Consider the following 25081-nt stretch of genomic DNA (forward strand, 5'->3'; position numbering starts at 1 on the left):
ACAAGAATCGACTAAGAGAGAGATAAAACCAATTCCAAACTTGATTGAACAAGAATTGATTGAGGAAGAGATAAAACCAATTCCGAACTTGATTGAACAAGAATCGATTAGCAAGTGATAAAATTGATTTCGAACTTGATTGAACAAGAATTGATTAGCAAGAGAGAATGTCTAGCTTGATTTGATGTGATGAAACTGAACATCAATTTGAAGATTAATTCAGATAAGGAAAAAAATTGTTATGCCCCTAGAGATTCCTTTATTTGTCATCGAAGAATATTAACTTAATATAACATGATTTAGTTAAGATGCCCCTAGTACCAAGGTTTAATTGATTTTATTTGACTGAAAAGATTTCTTCTTGACTTTAGATGAAGATTTGAAAAATTTCTTGACTTTTGAATAATGATAATCACTGAAAAGATGTTATGAGTATGCCCCCTCAAGAGGGAAATCAAAAGATAACAAGGGTACAATGATTTTAGGCAATTTTGAGAAGATAAAAAGGTTCTGCGATGATAATTTTGAGCATGAAGATTGATGTAAGAATTAATTTTGAGATCAGAGATGATTTGAGAATTAAATTGTGATTTAGAATTGAATTGAGTGCAAAATGATTCAAAAAGTGACTTGAGGATGAAATTGCTAAGTGGTCAACATTGTGAAATTTTGACTAGAGAATTGACGTTAGATTTTGATTTCGATCCTGAAAATGGACTCAACATAGTCCATTTAGATTAGGGTACAAGTTTTATGTCCATTAGAGAAAGTTTAAAAATTAGGGTTTGGGCTATATAAGGGGTTCAATGTGTCATCGTCAATCCATTTTTACCTCTCAAAGTTTGAAATTTGAAAAACCTCCTGCGAAGAAAAATGGCGATTCTGATTCAAGAGCATCGATTTGAGTGCCAGAGATGTCATAATTGACCATGGAACTATGCCCCAACAATAAGTGGTTGATCTTTAGCCTTTGCATTTCTCAAATTTTGAATTTTTTTGTGAATTTTGTATTTTGAATTTCATTTAAAGTCATGGTGAGTCATTTTATCGTGTGGGTCATCACCATTTCTTGTATGAGTTTTTGTCACTTTGTGCTTCGTCCTATGGGATTGTAGGGTTCATCATCTAGTAGTCACCCATGAATCATATGATAGTGCTCTTATGAGACCATTTTGTCATGTGACATGTTATTATTTGTCATATTGGTATGTTTACTTGTGCGGCTCGTAGTGTTTGTTCATACGTGTTGTTACTTGTTTGTAGAAACTCATATAAAAAAAAACAAGTAGTTTTAAGGTGTAAAAAACAATTTTTAATTTTAAATGTTGTATATTTGGATTCTTTAGCATGTTTATCACATTCTTAGCGCAAATTTGATCACGTACTAATGATTTGTATGTTCGATTTTACAGATTCAGTTTTTAGATATTTAGTTTCGATGCACATTTCCATCGACAATGAGGCTAGTGTTGATTTATCAGATGCAAAGAGAGGTCATATTGGTTTGTGTGGATTTGGATATTTGTTACAGATGCTTGATATCTATTTGAATCATGGTATGTTGACTGCTTTAGTTGAGTTTTTTCATTTTGATCATAACACTTTTCATTTATCAGTTGGAGAGATGACCATCACACCAAAGGATATATATAGAATATTGAGGATTCCATTTGCTGGAGATAAGGTGGATTATGATTCTACTCCACGACCGGGTATTTTTTCTTTGAGATGGATATTCCATGATGAGACTATCCTTGATCGTGCTATCACTTGGTATGATTTGATGGGCAGATATGGTGCACAGTACCCTCTGGCTTGCATTTTGGCTGGTATGATCGGTTGTTTTGTGATGCCTAATAGAGGACAATAGGGATTTCTATGTGGTTGGGGAAAAATCCTTGAGAGGTTATTGACTCATCTAGTTAGATTAGGGTGGGGATAATGCTTACTCGCTCATATGTATCATGAGATGCATGAGATTGTGTATCAGGAGGGGAAGAGAATGGTAGTAGATGTGTTAGTTTTACAGATATGGGCATGGGAGCATATCCCAATATGCAGACCTATTGTAGATTATTCAAGAGAGGTGCACCAACCTATTGTATGTTATTACTCAGGTTATATTACACAACCCCACCTAGGCAAGACTGACTATTGGAGGAGACTATTGGATGATTTGATCGTTGTAGTATGGAGATCGTATAGGAGTCTAGAGCTATTTGATGATTGGAGAGCACAGAGGAAGGATATGTTTATGACTTGACCTCTCATTGGTAGATTGGTGTCTATTATTGATTGGTTTGTAGTATCTAGGGTGATGAGATAGTATGGGAGGCCGCAGAGTATATCCCAAGAGTTCACAATATATGCTAGATATGGGGAGGAGGAGAGACAATGATGCGCACCGAGATTGTCATATGCACTGAACATGCAGGAGATAGTGGGTTTATAGCTGTAGAGATGGGATTACCTAAAGGTTGTGGCAAATGCGGGGGTATTTCTCCAGTATAGAGATTGGTTTTAGAGACATCCTCTTTCTCAATTTACAGATCTGGGAGAACATGTGCTTCTTATAGAGGAGATTGAGGAGGATGCACTAGTATAGACACAAGTACTAGGTCAGGTACAAGATGTTGGAATAATGATACATTTGTCATTAGTGAATAACACTTAGTGAAAACACTTATTCGATTTTGAATGCTTACAGAGCTCATCACTTAGTCCACAGCCTCTACCGAGCATTTAGTAAAGCTCACCGATTAAACAGTTCAAACCGAGCAGTAAGACTGTCACCGACCATATGAGACAAACAGCAGTTACCGAGAAGTCAGTTCTCACCGAGTCACCAGTGGTTACCGAGTGACACTATATCTACCGAGTCACCACAGCTACCGAGTTCCAAGCTACACTTCGGGACTAGTATGAACCGAGCTTCTACTCTTACCGAGAGCATGACGATGCCGAGTACTATAGTGGACGCCGTGTATCAGAAGATCACCGAGCTAGCTTGTGGAACCGAGTATCTACCGACTCAGTAATATTTTGTTCACCTATGTAAGGCCGACTTAAGAATGAGTTTATGTTATTAATTTGTATGAGGCCGACTTTATGAAATGTAAATGTAATTATGGATGGTATATATATGTGATGTATTATACCATCTATAGAATGTATGTAAGATGTATGTATATGCAAAATTAGAAAGAGCAGAGCAAAAACTGCATTACGGCAGCAGACCAGAACATTTTTTGCAGAGTCAGTAAAGGAGCAGAATCGACATATCTATCTCAGAAGGAGATCAATACTCAAAGGATCTTATCAGCAATAAAGTTGTAAGTCAAGATCTACTATTTCATCCTAACAGTTGAATCAGTTTGTAAATCCTTTTACCGGGTAGACTTAACAGTCTTTTGTAAATCTCTTGACCGAGTGCATACTTCATTGTATGTTTGTAAATCCTCTAACAAGGTGGACCTAGCAGTCCAAATTTGCTTCTAACAGGGCAGATCATCAGAAGTGATCATTGTAAGCCTTAACCGGCCAACTTTTACTGCAGTACCAAAGTTTTGTGGGTACCATCCCCACCCCAGTTTTACTTTCTATTTGGAAGGTTTCTGGGTCACCAAATCTTTGTGTTAAGTGTTGTGAATGATTATACTTTCATGCATACAGTAGATTAAATGAATGAATGGTTTAATATATGCAAGTGCAGAAATGAATTTAAAGTTTTAAGAGTTACTGATTCACCCCTCCCCTCTCAGTAACTTGGTTAGTCCTGAATATTTTCAACAATTGGTATCAGAGCTTTGTGGTTCTCAGAGTAAAAGTTTGACAGCTTGAGAAAAGATCAAGACAATGGAGATATTCAGACTTGACAAAGCTATTGAGAATGAAAAGCTAGATCTGGAAATGGCCATAACACAACTCAAAGAAGCAAGAGAACATCTTTCCCAATCCCTAAAAAGAAGAAAGGAACTAGCAAAAGAAATAAATGATCATGAGTATGTTGAAACAAAAATTGAAGATCTCTTTCCTACAAGCAGTTCAAATGAAGTAGATGAAGCAAACAATGCAATCAAAGAACTCCTAGAAAAAAATGGATTACTGCAAAAAGAAGTAAGGATGCTAAGAAGAGAACAGGAAATTCAGTCTGCAAGATTTTGTGAAATCTTGGAACAAAGGAATAAAATGCAAAATGAAATAGAAGGAAGAAACAATGAAATTGTACAGCATGAAGATCTCACCGAGCAACTCTCCAATGCAAATGAAGAGATCAGAATTCTCAAAGAACAGAATGAAAGTTTGAAAAATGAGCTAGATATTCGAAAGCAAGCAAATGAAAGGATGATGAAAACTCAAACAGACTTGGATCAATTAAATGAGCAAAATCTTCACAAACAAAAAGGTAAAGCTGGTCTTGGTTACAATGAAGAAGGTGAATCTTCCGAGCAAGGTAGCCAAAGAAATCAAAGACCTACATGCAATTACTGTGGTAAGACAGGTCACACATCAAACAAATGTTGGAGCAATGGAAAGACAAGATTCAAAGGCAAATGCTACAACTGTAATCAGCATGGTCACAAGGCTAGTGAATGCAAGGAGAAACCAAAATTTGAAGGCAAATGTCACAAATGCAAGAAACAAGGTCACAAGGCATCAGAATGTAGAACAAAGACATTCACTCCAGTAGAACAAATTGTCAAAGCAATATTTGGTTGGGATTACAATACCTGGTGCAGATGTCATTATTGTGGAGAATATGGACACATTGGGATGAATTGTACAAGGCATCATCTAAGGAAGAAAGATACAACCATAAGATGTTATACATGCACTGAACTCGGACATATAGCCAAGAACTGCATGAACACAAAGAAGGTTGAAGATGAAAAGAAAGCTAAAGCTGACAACATTCGGAAACAGATGAGACAGCAGTGGGTTCCTAAATCTACCGAGCAGGATAATTCAAGCAATGGTCCTGTCACTCAAGAATTGGGTGACCCCACCATTACAAATTAGATCCATTAAAGAAGATAAGGAACTGCATTTTCAAAGCCTTACCATAAGCAGTTCCAAAAATACAAAAGCACAATCGATGAAATCAGTATTTCCGATACATACAGAAAAGTCACTTACCGAGTTGAATGTTACCGAGCATGGTAAAACTGCAGACTTTACCGAGTTAGGTCAGTCTTACCGAGCAATCGCTAAAGTCATTAAGTCATCTCACCTACCCACTTATCAAGCATTAATGATAGAATTTTAATAAAAAGGGCAAAATCGACTTCATTCTTCACCGCGTTATTCAGCATTCGAAGAGCTTAGGTTTTCAAAGTGCTTAAGGAGATTTAAGACGAATTTGCAGCGAAGGATCTAAAAAGAACTCGTTCCATTCAGCAATGACTTCCACTAGCACCACCAGCAGGAGCAAGGTGAAGAAGACTTCCAATATGTTAGTGAAAGGAGTTAAATGGACAGCGCCGAACTTCAAACTCGTTCCAGCGATCGCAGAATCACTCGACCCAAGTGGAGCACAGTCCAGAATTCCTTCCAAGGTACTTCTTATCAATGACATTTGTACTCATTTCAAATGCACTATTTAGGAGTTAGGGACTTTAGAAATGGACAATGCCCTAAGTCAGCTATGTGTTGACAAAACCCTAAAACCCAAGCATAGACATTTGGAAATCAAAGGTTTGACCCATATCCCACACCTACCAAGAAATTTTCAAGTGAAATGGATTAGGTATGTATTGAGCCGTGTACATGATGGGCAACTATGGTTAGATCAACCTATCTTAATAACAAAGAAGATGATTCATAGGATCACAGGTTTACCGATGTCAGACAAAGCAAAATCCACCAAAACCCTAGGTCGGGACGAACTGCAGGAGTTAACTCTTGCCGAGTGGGATGGCAGAGGATTGAAAATTAACAATGTATCTGATGTTGAACTTAAATTTGGTATTATTATCATTGCATATAAGCTGTATAGTTCCAGTAGGCTAAATAGTGTGGCATGTGAGGCAGTAGACCTTGCCTACAAGGTAGTAAAGAAGAACATGGATTTTGACCTAGCAGAGGTTTTACTAACACAATTCAACAAGAACATGGACAGTATAAGGACATCAAAGAATAATCCATGCAAATTTGGTTCTTTGTTGATTTGTATATTTTTCTATGTACAAAACTTTTTCCCTTCTAAAGGCACAGTAGTATGGAGGAAGGATACTCCAATTTTGTATCAGATAAATGAGTTTATAGCAGAAATAGGTCAGAATTTTGAGACAGTAATGGATAATTATTTTGAAGAATTTAAGGACAAAATGAACAACAGGTTCAGGATTCCTCCTAAGTTGGTAAAAGATTACAAGGATGATATATGTTTCATGGTAGACTGTGATAAAGTTTACATCCAGGCAGCCATACCCCGAGTGGCATGGGTAAAACCATTGCCCTATGAAATTAACATAGATGAAGCAAGGGATATAATAGAAGCCCTGATAAATGAACCAGCCATTCCCAACACCCCTGCATTTGGCACTTATGATGAGGCCAAAGCCAGAATTGAGCTTGAAATCAAGCTTCCAAAGGCCATCACCAGTACCAAGAGAAAGGTAGCTAAAGAAACAGAAGAGGAATCAGAAGAGGAAGCAGAAACACCAAAGAAGAAAGGCAAAGTAGTAATCACCAAGCCCAAACCTAGAACTGCAGTGTTCACAAGGAGAACCAGGAAAGGGCAGAAAGAAAGTGAAGTTGTATTCAGGAGACCCCCTCCTACCTTCGAAGAAAAATTGAAACAGTTGGAACAAGGATCTGGCATGTCTAACTTCAAGGCACTGAAGTATGAAAGCAGATCAGATGCAGAAAAGATGCAGATCGAGGAGATTTTACTAAACAAAATGGGTAAATGGAAATATACCCCAGATGATATCAGTTCTCAAATTCCAAATGAGCTTCTAGTCAGGATTAGACCAAGATGGACTTCAGTAGTGCAAACTGTCAAAGACATTTATGCACAAACCTTAAAACAGTTGTTACCGAACCTGACATATAAAGAAGTAAAAGAGGCATTAAAGAAGAATGAACACCAAATGACACTTAGGTTTCATACCTTCTTATTTCTCTCCAAGCAGATAGAAGCAATAGTAAATAATGCCACAATTGTGTGGAAAAGGATATATAATCTACCAATGCCATCTGACCCCACGGTAACAATTGAGGGTGATAAAGATGATGAAGAGGATGAAGAGGAGACGGAAGAAGAAGAAGCAGCTGAGGAAGAAGGTGACACGGTAATAATAGGTGATGAAGAAGACATGGTAATAATAGGTGATGAAGAAGACACAGTGATAATAGGTGATGAAGAAGATGATCCTGAACAGGTAGCAGTAGAAGTCATTGCATCTCTTCCTCACTCACCGCAGAAAGGCGTTGCATCATCAGCTTCAGCCAGCAGGATTGTGAGCACAGTAGCTACATCTATTACTCAATCCTTGCCAATCACCTCTCAGCTCCAGACCCCAACAGCTACCTCATCCACCGAGCTGCAGAGCATGTCATTATCTATCGGGATGCAGAGTGTTGCCTCTACCGAGCAACAAGTGACTTCTTCAGTCACTGAGATCACAACTTCTCCTGCAACATGTATAGTAAGTTTTGCAACCTCTCAAGTTTTGACACATTCTTTAGCACAAATGATCACACCAATCAGCACTCCTGCATGTACATCAATTTTGGGAACAGTCGGTACATCCATGAGTCTTCCTCTAGTAAATCCCATTCTAGTTATAACAGCTACTCCAACCTTATCAACCATTGTAACTACATCAAAGGGTAAGGAAGTAAGCACAGAAGTAATACAAAAGACACCTTTAAAACTTCTACTTACCGGCAAGGCTATAGAGGATGATATAGATCTGGATAAAGAGATTGTCATTCCACAAATAGACCTCAATACTGCATCAATTGATGAAATGAGATTGATCAGCCAGTTGTTAGAACAGAAAGCAAAACAAAAACAACTAAGAAGTGAGAGAGACAGGGAATTCAACATCATAAACGGTGCAAAGACCATTCTCACAGATGCCTTAGGTATAAAAGTTGATCCCTCTCAACACATTTTGCTACAACTCAAAGAGGCTGTGAACAGATTCAATGAGGACTCATCAGGAGAAGAGAAACTGATAGAAAGAACCAAGAAGAAATTTGATAACAAGGTGCTTGAGCACATTGCTCAGCAGATAGCAATAAAACAAGTTGAATTGACCACTATTTTGGCCAAGTTAGAAAATTCTTTTAATAATGTAACTTCATTTTGTGCAAAGTTATGTGATGTTACCGAGTTCACAAAAGGAATCAGAGATCAACTGAAGAAAATTGATGATGATCTAAAAGTAAGTGCACAACAGTTGCAGCTTGACCCCAGCTCAAGCTCAACTCACCATTCAAACATCAGATTCCTATTAGATAAGCAATCAGAATTGCTCAGGGAAGATGCAAGGATCCGGTCTACATTATTAGATATTCAGAATATGATCCTCCCTAACATGGATACAATGCAGAAACACATTACACATTCCAAAACATTGATCCATGATAACAGTTTTTCAGTTGCAGAGCATGTAATTGAACTATCAGCCAAAGTTCAAGTTGCATTGTCTATTTGCACAATTTTGCAAGAAAATTGGGATAAGACCTTGGCTCATATCAAACAAGTACACTCAGAGTTTATCTCACACTTTAATATTTCTATTTGAGTTATCTATTCTTTGGCATTATTGTCAAAAAGGGCGAGAATATGGAACATATTAGAGACAAAGGGAGAATGATCAAGGGAGAATGTAAATAACAATTGGTATAGAGATAAGTGTATAGAATCATATGTATATTCTATGGGTGAGTTATGTACAGTGAGATATACAGGTATATATAGCAATCTACAATTGGTATCAATTTTGAAGAATCAAGTCAGCATGACAGATTCATTTTTGTCTCATAAGTGTTTTTGTCACTAATGCCAAAGGGGGAGATTGTTGGAATAATGATACATTTGTCATTAGTGAATAACACTTAGTGAAAACACTTATTCGATTTTGAATGCTTACCGAGCTCATCACTCAGTCCACAGCCTCTACCGAGCATTCAGTAAAGCTCACCGATTAAACAGTTCAAACCGAGCAGTAAGACTGTCACCAAGCATATGAGACAAACAGTAGTTACCGAGAAGTCAGTTCTCACCGAGTCACCAGTGGTTATCGAGTGACACTATATCTACCGAGTCACCACAGCTACCGAGTTCCAAGCTACACTTTGGGACTAGTATGAACCGAGCTTCTACTCTTACCGAGAGCATGACGATGCTGAGTACTGTAGTGGACGCCGTGTATCAAAAGATCACCGAGCCAGCTTGTGGAACCGAGTATCTACCGACTCAGTAATATTTTGTTCACCTATGTAAGGCCGACTTAAGAATGAGTTTATGTTATTAATTTGTATGAGGCCGACTTTATGAAATGTAAATGTAATTATAGATGGTATATATATGTGATGTATTATACCATCTGTAGAATGTATGTAAGATGTATGTATATGCGAAATTAGAAAGAGCAGAGCAGAAACTGCATTACAGCAGCAGACCAGAACATTTTTCACAGAGTCAGTAAAGGAGCAGAATCGACATATCTATCTCAGAAGGAGATCAATACTCAAAGGATCTTATCAGCAATAAAGTTGTAAGTCAAGATCTACTGTTTCATCCTAACAGTTGAATCAGTTTGTAAATCCTTTTACCAGGTAGACTTAACAGTCTTTTGTAAATCTCTTGACCGAGTGCATACTTCATTGTATGTTTGTAAATCCTCTAACAAGGTGGACCTAGCAGTCCAAATTTGCTTCTAACAGGGCAGATCATCAGAAGTGATCATTGTAAGCCTTAACCGGCCAACTTTTACTGCAGTACCAAAGTTTTGTGGGTACCATCCCCACCCCAGTTTTACTTTCTATTTGGAAGGTTTCTGGGTCACCAAATCTTTGTGTTAAGTGTTGTGAATGATTATACTTTCATGCATACAGTAGATTAAATGAATGAATGGTTTAATATATGCAAGTGCAGAAATGAATTTAAAGTTTTAAGAGTTACTGATTCACCCCTCCCCTCTCAGTAACTTGGTTAGTCCTGAATATTTTCAACACAAGAATGAGGGAAGGTACAAGGATAGAGAGTGGATGCACCTAGATGGACAGGAGGTGATCCTGGTGCTAGTAGTAGGAGGGCAGCAGTGAGAGGTCGACAATGACAAAGAGGGGAGGGTGGATTCTTAGGAGCTATTGGGGTTGAGGCTGGCAGTTCTAGGGAAGCAGAGGTTGGAGGTGAGGAGGAGATAATAGCTCCTAGGTAGGTTAGGAAATAGAGAGATGAGCAGGGAGGTGGAGAGGGGGATATTGGGAGAGAACAGGCAGTACCAAACATAGTACAGTCTTTGAGGACGAGGGTGACAGGTTTGCAGTCACAGTTGATAGTGGCACAAATGGAGCTAGCAGAGCATGACTGATAGCTCATTGAGATTAGAGCTAGGCATGATCAACAACTTGCAGAGGTGAGAGAAGAGTGAGATGATCTTCAGTGAGAGGTTTTGCATCAAATGAGTCATGCAGCTTATTACATCATGGCTTATAGTGTAGCGGTCCTAGTAGCGCAATGGGTTGTTCTGTATTCTTAGTTTATGGCTCAATCTGAGGGAGCGAGGCAACCCAGATAGGATGTCGGTCAATAGGAACCACCTCCTCCACTTGGTGATGAGGGAGAGGCAGAGAGATAGATTTGTTATATCTCCTATATTTTGTTATATACCCCATTTTTGTAGCCTATACGATTCTTTCTATGATGAGACATTGTATTTGACAGTTGATATCATTTGTACTCTTAGACACTAAGATTATGATGAGATATACAATCTCTTGATTTGATTTCATTATACTTGTGTTGAGTGATTATGAGATGTCTTTCCATATTCTTTATTCTATATGTATGCATATCTTTTCAGTATTGATGAATGTAATGGAGATGAATATGGATGGTTTCTTTTTATCTTTTTCATATGCAAATAAATGATGAAAATGAGTAACTAGTAATGCAAATGTTTATTTTTCATGCAATAATATGAATTCAAATAAGTATATAATTTAATGTATGGATCTATATAGGATACTCATGTATGCAGCTAACATCTCAATACATAAGTACTCGATCGGTGAAACAATGATGAAAAATAAACCACTTATCTAAGAAATGACAATTGCTTTAGACTCTCATTCAAAAGATAAAGAGATCATTGTTATCATGCCAAAATCACTTGAAATGCATTAAATTTTAGAATGAATGGAACTTAAACTTAGTCACAAGATTTGGTATGCTTAATTTTCATCACTGAGCATTTTACAAACACAACAGGCAAAATAGAGTTCCTTCCATTTCATATGCAATATTAATTATCTTGTCCTCAATGACCCTTTTATCATTCATATCCTTGAATAGATTACACATGCATTTGGTTTGCATATTAAAAAAATTTCCTCAAAACAAACAAAGAAATGACTTCAACCTCCCTATAGCATAAAAATAAGTAGAGTTGAGGTATGTGTGGTGATTTCACCTTAATGTGAAGGCACTTATCATAGACACCTAGCTAATTAGATGTTTCCAAATCATCAAAATCATTCCTACAAGAAAAAATTAAAGAAAAGTATTATGCCCCCAATCCTTGCTCCTCTTAGTCAAGATAGACTTCCTCAAGTTACTCAGAGGGAATAAAAATCGAAAACCAATTTAAAAGACAACACACATAGAAAATTTCAATCATATCTCAAACAGTTTAGTGATTGTTTTCAGTAGTTTGGAGATAGGTGACTGACTCAGAGTGGGTGACCTGGTACTACCAACAAAAAGATGACTTGGTTGATACCTCTTAGGATATGTAAATTGATCAGTCGATTACCCTAAGACTATAACATTGATTGGTTTCAAGCCATGAGGGTTCCAAAAGAACCAGGATGTCACAAAAGTGACTAAAATATATGTACAAGCGAAAGAAAAGATGCAAGAAAGTGGGGATGAAAATGGGAAATGTTGAATTTGCATTGATAGATGAAGCGTTTGAGTACAAGAGGTGTCTGTTTACCAGGTTTTCACCTTCTTGGCAAAGATCCTTTCTTTTTTTTTTTTACTACCAAGGTGCCTGTTTACCAGGTTTTCACCAAGGCATTTGATTTTCTTCTTTTTTGCTCTTTTGCTTTTTTTTGTTTTGATTTTTTGATTTTTTGATTTCAGTCTATAACACTTCTAATTGTTTGTTTACCAATGCTATTGGTGTCTCTTCCTCTTTATCGATAAGGGTTTCAATGTTATAATCAGTAGGAAGTTTAGTGCCTTGTTTTGCTAGCTCTAGAAAATAATCTTCTTTTTCTCTACCCATGATAATCTTCATCATTTTTTGGAAATCTTTATCCTTTTGATAGCTATTTATAACAACTTTTGTAGGTTCAGAGGCTTCACACTCACTAGATGAGTAATCACTATCATTATCATGGGTGTTTCTATTGTCATAAGTATCATGTTTAGCAGCTTCTCTTTCTTACCTTTCTCTAGACATGTTGGGAGATAAGGATTGATAAAAAATTGTTATATTTGACGATGAAGGTTTGTTAGAGACAGGGTCTTCTACAAAGACTGGATTAGTTTATAATGAAAAGGAATGTCCTTTACCTTTGGAATCTTTCTTATGATAACTTCTATTTTGAACAAGCATTTATAATTGATGTGACTGAGAGCTAGGAATGATGCAGATGTCAAGATCAAATTGAAGCTAGTTGTCTGTTTAATGTAGTGATCTGAGAGAAGTGACTAAGACATAGTTTGGTTTCAGGAATGACATATCCTATATAAGAGGTGATCTAAGTAGCTTAGTTTGATTTAGTTTGATAAGTAGTTGATTGAACTAGCTGAAAGATGATCGACAAAATCATGCAACACACCGGCAGGGCTACACTATCAAGATTGTTTATGCTCAGAATTATGATGACCAGATTTACGCTCGCTATAGATTGATTAGGCAAATATGACAGTTCTGGAAAAGTGTGTAGACGAACAAGTTTCTAGACTGACAAAATCAGGAATTCGTACAACAGTTTTTCAGACCTAGACAATAATTTAGTAGCCCCCAAACGACACAGATAGTTTCTCGTATGAGCTGTTACCTATACTTGCATGATAGTTTAGTGTTCTCTAGATGACAATCTGATGAGGATAATGATTATTCATATGACAATATACTTAAGGCCAGATGACAATTCTCTAGGAATTGAATGACAATTCAGAGGCCCAGGACAACAATTTTGAGGACCAGGACGACAATTTGATAGGACCAGACGATAAACTAACATGACCAATTAATACTCGTATGACAATAGGTATATAGACAAATGAAAATTCAGTAGAATCGTATGACAGAGAACTAGATAGAGACGAGTTTCTGACATGGATAGAGTTTTGATCACTAACTAAGATGAGATTTTGACTAGGATAGAGTTTTTATCATTGACAGAGACCAGATTTTGACAAGGATAGAATTTTGATCACTGAGTTTTTGACGTTGTTGATTGTTTTTTCTAGTTTCAGTATTTTAGTTTTAGTTTCAAGGATGAAAACACGGTAAACATGCAAGATGTATAATGGCTTCAAACACAACACACTAACCCTATGGAAGTTGGCTTAGAGAAGAAAACCTTTGCTTGCAGACTCAAGTACACACCCAATATCTAATCAGAATACGACCACTGAGTCTCATGCAATGTATTCTCAATGCCGTATTAGCCAACTCCAAATGCTAATGGGAGAACTAAATGGTAAGTATCTTTGGAGAGTTACTATCTCTCTTGCACAAAGATTATCCCCCTTTCAAAGGTGAATCAAGTAGCCTCTATCTTATAGTTCTTAGTCAGGAATTTTGTTCAAAACTACCCCTTGAAGTCATACAAGAATGATTGAGGCCTATAGCCCGACAAGGTACCAAAACAAGTTATACTCACATAAATGTAATTGAGACCGCGAGGCCCTACAAAATGTTTGATATGAGAGATCTCAAAGAGAAAACTCAAATAATCTCATACTTTGAGACTTTAATCACTAAAGGCCTTTTTATTATAGTGAGTTGGAATACTTAGGTCCGGCTATACTCACTCGGGTCATTCTCACAAGGTGATTAATTTTTCCCATTGTGACAGGCGCACTAGATTTTTCTCTCATACTCTCCTACCTCTTAGATTTTTCTTAAAACACAAAAGACATATTTGTTCATTAACCAGATAGCAATTTAAGTGCCTAAAAAATGAATTTAAATAATACATGAAGTTCACTTGAATCTCCTTAGGCAACCTGCAAAAACAACAAATCAGTGGTCATATTGTTTTTGTGCGACAGACGTGTTCTTTGACAAACATTCTACAAAAAATGGTTAGGCTGTCAAAATATCTTAGGTAGACACAAAACAAGCCAGGGTTAGCATTAGTACCATAAAAAATCCAATAAGAAAAGCCCTAAAAATGCAGTTTGTTTTAATACCAAAAACCATAATATCATACGAGTATTCTCACCCAGCCATATGATAATTCGCGACAGACCATACGATATCTTCAGATTATCATTCGGGCCTCTATGAAAACTCATACGAGTTTTGTAGTAACTATATGGAAAAAATCCAAAAAAATAAATCTAAAAAATAAAAGTAAGCTAATCTGCAAGGCCAAAAGATGTAGTCTTCTGGCCCATGGTGGGTGCCAAAAATATGTGTGTGAAAAGTGGATAAGTCTGCAAGTTATAAGACACAACACTTGAATTAAGTCATTGCATGCATGTTTAAACAGATGTAATCATGAATATAAAAAACCATAACAAATCAACGTATTGCCTTCTAAAAGATGCGAGTATAGACTTGCTCTTAGATTTGTCTAAGCAATACCAGTGACTAGACTACACCAAGATGAAGGATTTAATCTATATGAGCACAAGAATAAGCTAAATGGATACAAGATTAAGCTAGATGAATACAAGATTAAGCTAGATGAATGAAAGCAATAACTATTAAACTAAATATGCAGAAAGATAAACTAAGATACAATAATCTCAAAGCACAATATCTTAAATGATTCCAGACCAAAAACTGCACAATAACAATAAATCTCTAGGGTGTTTTGAATGAAAGATGAAGGCTGAATTTATAGAGACTCAAAAAAGAGACCAATGGCCAAGATCGATTAACAATGAGTAGTTGAGATTCCTCAAGAAAAAACACAATTCAGGTTAATTGAAATAATTGAGAGATCAGATTAAGTTAATCTTGAGATAGATTCCAATTATAGCTTGATTGAATGCATTCAGATTATAAGTCTGAGTTTGCATTGGAGATCAATTTAGTTGATTCCATGAACTTGAGATAAAAACAGGTGATTCCATGCACATTTCTTTTATGTTCTCAAGATTTTTATATAGAAAAAACTTTTTTCAATGCAACTGAACTTTCCTCAAGAAAATCTTTTAGTTTTATTTTTAGAGATAATGATTAACTCAATTTAATTATTTTTCTGATTTCTCAAGTTATCTCAATTTTAGAAAAAGAAACATCTTAAGTTTGATTTCTTCTCTCAGTTTAATTCTTTCTTTTTGCAGATTAATTCCTCTTTTTGTGATAAATCTCTTTTTGTAAATTAATTCTCTTTTTTTAAATTAATTCCTCTTTTTGTGATCAATTCCTTTTTGTAAATTAATTTCATTTTTTTAAGATTAAATGGTAAATTTATTTATTAATTAAATATGCTAGGATATTTAATTAAATAAATAGGATAATTGATCAAAATGATTTACTTGGAATGATTTAATTAATTAAATAAATATTTATTTAATATTGAGTGATTTATTGCCATGTAACATTAATGATTGAAGAATTAATTAACTAGGTGCTCAAGGTTGATTTAATTGCCTTTTGGTTAGGACCTTGGTGATGTTGTCAAGATTAGGGGCCCATGGTTTAGGTGACCATTTTTAGGGTATTGTAGTTGTGGTATTTCATCATCCTCTCATCAAATCCTAAGATCTAACATAGGTCACTATCTCCCTAATGTCCCTAATCAACAACCTGACCTCATAAAAGAAATTCAAGACATGAAGGACCTTTTCAAGAACTTTAAGAATGGGACAAACAAGATACCCTACACATTTGAGGAAGTATGTCCTTGTCCCTATGATCCATCTATTTTAGTTGTACCCTACCCACCTAGGCTTGAAATACATAAATTTGAAAAATATAAAGGAAAGGGTGATCCTAGAGACCACGCCCATGAATTCCACATCCTATGTCAAGTGGTCTCCTATAGTGACCTATACCTTAGAAGGTTTTTCCAAAAATTCTTGGCCAAGATGCCCTTGCTTGGTTTTCTGCCCTACTCTATGGCTTCATTAAATTATTCTCAGACTCAGTAGAAAAATTTGTGTCTCACTATGCCTACAATATTGAAAATGAAGCTTCTATGATGGACTTATGCAATTCAAAGCAAAGGTTTAGAGAAACTTTCACCAACTTCCTCCAAAGATTGCAACATCTCATCAAGAAATTCTCGTGGGACATACCAGAACCTCATCAAGTTGAGTTATTCTAGCATAACTTGGTACCAAAATTATCTAAACAGTTGACTTGCCAATGCTTGAGTACCTTTGATGAAATATCCAAGAAAGGTCTAGCCTTGGAACATTTTATTTTGGAAGAAGGAACAATAAAACATTACCAAAAAACTAACCAAGGTTCATCTTGCAATTAAAAGCCTAAGTTTTGGTCTAAGATCAAGATCGTGGTCAATGATGGAGTCACTGATGCCAAGCGCATCCAAATTATCGCCGCCCCATCCAAACCCACCACCACCAATAATTTCTTCAACAATCAATCCAATCCTCACAATAAATCTAATTAATCTCAAACCCACAACAATCCTTCCATCCAAGGTCAACCTCCCCTTTCCAACGACCAATGCCAACATGAGTACACTCCATTTGGTGAGCCTATTGAGGTAATTTTCCAAAAGTTTGTCAAGGCTAGCACTTTTGTCTTCTCGATAACATGCCTTTTTTATCCCAATCAACCTAAACCTTGGTGCTACAATGAGAATGAATATTGTGACTACCATTATATCAATGGTCATGATACACACGAGTGTATGAAGCTCAAAAATTACATCCAAGACCTTATTGACAAAGGTAAAATTGAAGTTGATGTTGCAAAACCTAGTAACTCAAATGATAAACTCAAGATGTACTAGGACCCGCTCCCTAAACATGGTAAGGAAAAGGCCTCATCATCTCATACCATTAATTATGACTACACTAACTACATTTTTGGCTTTGACTCCCTGGTAGGTTGTATAGAACCCACTGATACCCATGTCAATACCATCACAATCCAAGGAGTTGATCCCTCTCTTGCCCCTCATAGACCCAGGGTTACCATACAAGGTGTCCCTCCTTCACAATAATCTAGTTGGTCCTGTCAAGACAAAATAGTCATTCATGGTGCTACACCCTCAAATGTTCAGAATGACTACAATGTGACCACCCATAGAGGAAGAGTAACCATCCAGGGAGCTCCTCCCCCTCCCCTACAACCTCCCATGTCATCCACCTACCAATATGATGTCCTTGATCATCTCAGGAAAACTCTTGCACAAATATCCATACTTGAGCTCCTCAAGACATCCCCTGTCCACAAAGAGATCCTTGAGCAAGCCCTCCTAGATTCCTGCATTCCTGACAATATCAATGCACCCCAATTCCAAGCCCTTATAGGCAACCTTGTTGTGCAACATCATCTTGTTTTCACATCCAAGGATGCACTCGCCAATGACCCATCTCACAATAATCCCCTTCACATTGAAGTTATTGTGTAGAAACACAAAGTTAAGTGTGTCCTTATAGATGGTGGATATGATTTAAACCTATGCACATATAAGTTAATCAAATAAATGGGAATCATTGAAGACTTGGTTGACCCATCTAGAAAGATCACAATAAAAGCTTATGATGAGGCAGAAATGGTTTCAAAAGGTACAATCATGCTGCCTCTTCAAGTGGGCCCTGCTATTATGGAAACAACATTCCAAGTCTTGGACCTTGGCCTCCCATATAACATCCTTCTCAATCATCCATGGAACCATTCCATTCAAGACGTCCCATCCACCTATCACCAATGCCTTAAATTCCAATTTAATGGTAGAGAGGTCACCAATCACATTGACCCACAACCCTTCCAATATTGCAAACTTCTTGAAGGGAAGAACCCCTACCACTATCCTCTCAATTTACCTACTCCACCACCCCCATCCGATCCCTCAAATATCACCTCCACTTCATCTCAACCCAAGGTCAAAGTTAAAATCATTGATAACGGTTGTGGAGAATGCCCTCTATGTGGGTCAACTCCCACCTTCTCCCAAGACATATGGCAAGCCAAAAGAAATCAAGAAGCAAAACAAACCAACTATAAAATGCAAGGAAACCAACTTTCACTAGTGGGGCCCACTTGATGAAGAAATCTTGGAAACTAATGTCACCTCTTGGTTGTACCGAGAGGAAGAAGAAGAACTAGCAGATATTCCAAAGCAGATGTATCCAAAGGCATCCACTATGGTAGACAAGATGGGTTATAAAGGGCATGGTCTTGGACTAGAAGAAAAAGGTAGAAAAGCACCAATCTCTTTGATCTCCTATAAGTACAATAGAGGCTTGGGTTTCTCTCCTATACCTAAGATCACTGTCGTTGGTGCCTAGCAAGATCCTCCTACTAAATTCAAAGATTCCAATGGAGAGGAATTCCATGAAATTTCTTTTGAATACCTTAACGACATATTTCATGATGCCCATGTAAAAACTATCACCCCCATCACCCCTCCCAATCCATTTGAGCTTAAACTCATGTACCCTAAACTTATTGATTGGGGCCAATGAGGAAAACCTAACTTGGACATTTGTGCTGATGATGATGCCCTCTTTTCATTGTTGAGCATGCAAGACCTTGAGAACTATACATCTATCAATGGGATTGAATTTCATCCAGAAGCTTACTTTGGTAGCCAAGTCAACTCCCTTAGTTGAAAAAATGAAAACAAAAATAAAAATCATAAGTCCCCTGGTGAGAAACTCTTCGAGGCACCTTTGAACATAGAAAAACTAAAAATAAAGGATGCATCTTCTAGTGAAAACCTGGAACAAGTTCTAGAATATGAGGGACTTGACCTCCCTAAATGGTTCCTCTAAAGTAGTAAAAATCACCTTTACTCATTGAGGAGACAAAAACAATCAATTGGGTATAGAAGACACTCTGAAGAATGTGCTCATAGCCAATTCTTCAATGAATCAAGAAAGATAGAACTTCATGAGCTTTTTAGATGAAACAAAAATCAATTTCTCTTGATCATATGCTGATATGTTAGGCTTTGATCCTAACTTGGTAGTACACAATCTTGTTGTTTGTCTAGATGCCAAACTAGTCAAACAGAAGCTATGCAAGATGCATCCTCAGATTGCTCTCCTAGTCAAAGAAGAATTACAAAAGATGTTGGATGTCAACTTCATCAAACCCATTGATTATCCTGAATGGGTTTCAAATGTTGTACCTATTGGTAAGCTTGTTGGGGGCATCATAATCTGTACTGAATTTAGAGACCTAAATAAAGCATGTCCAAAAGATGACTTTCCACTGCCTAATATAGACATAATTGTAGATCTCACGGCCATACATGAGATGCTTTCCCTAATGGATGGTTTTTCTGGATACAATTAGATACAGATCGTTAAAGAAGATCAACACAAGACAACATGCACAACACCTTGGGGCATATTTTGATATCAAGTCATGCCCTTTGGTCTCAAGAATGCAAGAGAAACCTACCAACACGCAATGACAACAATCTTCCATGACCTCTTGCATAAAATAATGGAAGCCTATGCAGATGATCTCTTAGGTAAGTCAAAAATAAGAGATGATCATATTCCAATTCTAAGATAGATCTTTGAGAGACTTGAGAAATATAAGTTGCATTTAAATTCTAAGAAATGTGTCTATGGAGTTACATTAGAAAAAATCCTAGGGTTTATAGTTTCTCGAAGAGGCATTGATGTAGATCTCTCAAAAGTGAAAGCTATAATGGAAATTTCTCCCCCTAAGACACTTAGATAGTTGTGTAGCCTACAAGAGAAACTCTAGTCTATCTACAAGTTCATTACATAGCTGGCAGATATGTGTAACCCATTTGCACATCTCCTAAGGAAAAATACCAAATTCAATTGGGTTTGTCTCTGTCAAAAGGTCTTTGATAAGATAAAAGAGTATCTAGCTTCTCCTCTAGTTTTGATGCCTCCTATTCTAGGACAGTCACTTCTTTTATACATCAGAAACTACAGTGGCCTTGGGGGCATTACTAGCACAGATAGACGACCAAGAAAAATAGCATGCAATCTACTACATTAGTTGTATGTTTGTAGGGTATGACCTCAATTATACCCCCATAGAAAGAGCTTGTCTTGCATTGGTCTTCAACACACGGAAACTGTGACATTATATGCTCAACAACAAAACAAATCTAATAGCAAAGATTGATCCTCTTAAATATTTTCTATCCAAAGTAGCTCTCACAAGTCGCATAGTTGAACGAGTCATGCCTCTGAGTGAATTCGACATTGAGTACATAAATCAGAAAGCAATCAAAAGGACAAGTTATATCAAATCAATTGGATGATGCTCCTCTTCAAGGTGGTCACCCTATTATAACATATTTCCCTAATGACACCATTATGACTGTCACCACATCTTCAAAATGGCAGTTTTACTTTGACAGTTCTTGTACACAAAATGGATCAGGGGCTAGTATCTTTCTCGTGACACCTCAAGGAGATTACATCCCAAAGTCATACAACATTTCCTTTACAAGTACCAACAACATCATGGAATATGAAACCTTAAATCATTGGGCTCCGCCTCGCCATCTAATGGAAGATAATTGAGTTGCAGGTTTACAGTAACTCCCAACTTGTCATAAAACCAGTAAATGATGAGTATCAAACAACAGATGACAATTTTCTCCCCTATCACAACATGGTTGAGGATCTTAAACAGCATTACACTCTTATCTAGTTTGATCAAATTCCTAGAATGAACAATCGTGCTACTAATACTATGGCTACAATTAGTTCCCTCCTCCAAATCCTGACTGTATACACCTAAAAATAATCTAAAGATAATTAATTAAATAAGCAATTATTTAATTTTATCCTCCTTCCCAATTTAATTGAGTTCATTAGCAATTTGATTAAATTCCCTATTCACCTGCTTATTAATAAATCTAAGGATTTATTCATTAAGTTCATTTCAATAGTCCCCTTTGATTAATTAATCCTCCCCCTTTTAATTCATTTTCTCTAATCCCCTAATTAGTCTTTTCCTATTATTTTGATTTTTAAATTCAAATTCCCAACATGCCTCCTAACTTCTAACCACCTAACCTAAACACCCCCTAACCTAACCCATTCCACCTAATCCTGGGTTTAACTAATCATATCCTATCTTGCACATCCTAACATCCTTATCCTAGCCTCCTATGGGTTGGATATTCTCCCCTTGAGACACATGGTAGTTTTGCCACATGTCTCTTCCCTTGGACACTTACCCTCTTGTGACCAAGATTCCTTGACACTTGTCACCATAGAGATTACAAGTGTCCCTCCCTCCAACCTCTTCTCCAACCTTCTCCAATTTGACCCTTGATATCTTCAGACTCCATCTTGACCATTGATTCCTGCCACCTCACCCCTGGCCTTGGAAATCATATAAATATCCCCCATTTTGGAGCACAAAGCATCTGATCTGAAGTATTATTACTATAGGAATATCATTTCTAGCATTCTAGTTTAGCATTGCTATCATTTATTGCATCTTAGATCTAGCTTAATTTGATCATCTTCTAGCATAATTGCTTAATCATATAGCATAATCAATCTCCCATCTAGCTTAATTGAATCTGTCATTTAGCATAATCATGCATATCATTGGCATAATCAGCTTCTTGGATCAATCTAGCTTAATCATGCATTCATCTAGCTTGCACATCATATCATTTTGAATCCTCTATCTTGGTGTAGTCAAGTCACTGGGATGGCTCATCTAGATCTAAGAGAAAATCTACACTCGCATCTCTTGGGAGGTGATAGGTCTCTTTGCCATGGTTTATCTTTCATTTTATTTTAATTTGCTAACCATGCTTGTAATGATCTATTGAGTGTTTGTGTTGCATTTGTAGGTACCCTACTTCACACTCATGACATTTTGATGCCCACCATGGGGTCGGAAATCTCATTTCTTGGCCTCTTGCATCTTCAATCTCACAGATCTCTAGTCGTACTATCTTTAGAATCTCGTACGAGTACCTTTGTAGTATCATACAAGTTTCTTTGGGCACTTGAATGGGTATGTGGGAATACTCGTACTGCCAGGTGAGAAAACTCGTATGATTTTTTATTTTTGTCTTTTCATAATAGAGTTCATTTGAGGGTTTTTATGCTTAAATTTGGATATTACTAATGCTAACCCTAGTTTTGTTTGTGAGTTTTCTAGCAGCCTAACTGGATTTCTTCAGAACATTTGTCCAAGATTAAGCGGGCCAAAGAATCAATTACTCAAAAAATTGTGATTACTAATGTTTTGGTTTTGCAAGTTGCCTAAGGGAAATCAACCAAATTTTATCTGTTCTTAAATTTTTCTAGGCACACTTAATTTTCTATTGGTAAATGAACAATCTTGTTTTCTATGCTTGAGAAGTTGTCTAAAAGGTAGGAGAGTATGTTCTTGTCCATATGGATAATCAAAAATCCTGACCCTTGAAGCGCTTCTATGTTTGAGATTTGAATACCTTTATCGGGCTTGTCACAGTGGGAAAAAGTAATCACCCTATGATAACAACCCAAGTGAGTACAACTAGACCTAAGATTTCTGACTCACTCTAAGAAATAGGCCTCTCGAGATTAAAGTCTTAGAGGATGGGATTATTTGAGTTTTCTCTTTTGAGATCTCTCATATTAGACATTTAGTAGGGCTTCATGGGCTCAATCACGCTTGTGTGACTACTTCTTCTTTTGGTACCTTGTTGGGCTATGTGTCTAAATTTTGCTTATGCGACTGCAAGGAGTAATTCCAATGGAAATCCTTACTACGAACCCTAAGATAGAAGCTACCTGATTCACCTCTTAAAGGGGGATAATCTTTGTGCAAGAGAGATAGTAACTCTCCCAAGACACTTGAGTCGGATAATACTATATTGAGAATACATTGTGTGAGACTTAGTAGCCATATTTTGATTAGCTATTGGGTGTGTACCTAAGTTTGCAAGAAAAGGTTTTCTCCTCAACTAACTTCCTTAGGATTTAGCATGATGTGCTTGAGGTCACTTATCATATCGCGTGTTTGTTGTGTTTTCATCCTTGGCACTGAAATTGAAACATCTAAAAATGGAAAACATAATCAAAACATCAAATATCGTTGGTCAAAAATCTATCAAAGTCAAAAAATTCTCTGCTCTGTCATAAGTCATATGAGTTTCCTAGTTTGTTTTACAAGAAAGATAGTTTATCATTATGTTCTCTCTAAATTGTTGTACAAGTCAGATCATCAAAGGTTCTTTGTTATCGGTTTGTCGTATGGTTTCTTCTAAATTATCATACAGGATTCCTAGTTTGTCATATGGGACTGTCTAAATTGTCGTCTGGAGCTTATTAAACTGTCATACGAAGTTTTGTCTCTGTTAGGCCAGAGCTGTCTTATTGCATGTCTTTTCCAGATATGTCCTATTTGCTTGGTCAATTTATAGTGAGTGTATACACCAGGTATCTTTCCTTCTGTTCATAGGTTGTCTTCTTAGTTCGCTTGGTTAAGTAATCTTCTATCAAAATGAATTCTAGAACTAGACACCCCAATATTTTAAAGTATTCATCTTCAACAAGTTCAAGATCTAACAACTCAAAGTGCATTATCACCTTCTTTGATAAACTAATCACTCAAACCATAGTCTCATCAGGATCTATCATCCTTTATCATGAAACTACAATGTTTGATCAGGATAACCTCATCCCATATCATAGGATATATCATTCCTATTGGACTTGGTCTTATCAAAATCATCATCATTGCACTCCAACTTAAGATCGAAAAGCTTACAAAATTACAAATAATTGAATTATCTTTTCGTGTCATCACTCTATCATATCTACATTGACAGTTGCTCACTTATTGAAACACCTTTTAGACAATCAAATATTTGCACAATATTCAACACACGTGTATGCCTATTTTAACTAGAGCACAGAGACGCAAGATCACAGAAACGAAAAATGGAAACATTTGAGATAGCTGAAGATCATAGGAACATGGCATACCAAAGCGAAATACAAGAAGAGGACATAACAGATCAATATATCAGAGAAATCAAACAAGATCCTAAATTCAATAAATTTATGGAGAAAATATTGGAGGGAGAAAAACAAAAATACTTCCTAATGTTAGCAAAATCTGGTGCTACACTCCCCCAATATTTTTATGTGAGCAATTTAGGACAAAGGAGAAGTGAACCTTTCCATGATAATGAATGACATGAGGAGATTTCTAGTCACAAAAAGGGTGACACATCAATTCCTGATAACACAAGAACTAATGAGGAAAATTCCAGTCCCTAAAAGGAAGACGTAGAATTCTCAACAATGTCAAATCTAATGAGGACACAAGAAAGAGTCGAGATGATATAAGAAGAGATCAAGATCATACTATAATGCAAACTCATGGTTATGAAAGGATAAATCATGTTGATAATATTCTCATGACTCTTACACAACAAATACAAACTCCACAAATATAGATTCAAGATATGCAGAGAGGAACTGTTAGAAGATATTCACTTCAAGAAATCTATCCTTACCCATTCGATAAAAATCTAAAGATGATAC

Source organism: Cryptomeria japonica, chromosome 3, assembly GCF_030272615.1.
Source record: "Cryptomeria japonica chromosome 3, Sugi_1.0, whole genome shotgun sequence".
Taxonomy (NCBI): domain Eukaryota; kingdom Viridiplantae; phylum Streptophyta; class Pinopsida; order Cupressales; family Cupressaceae; genus Cryptomeria; species Cryptomeria japonica.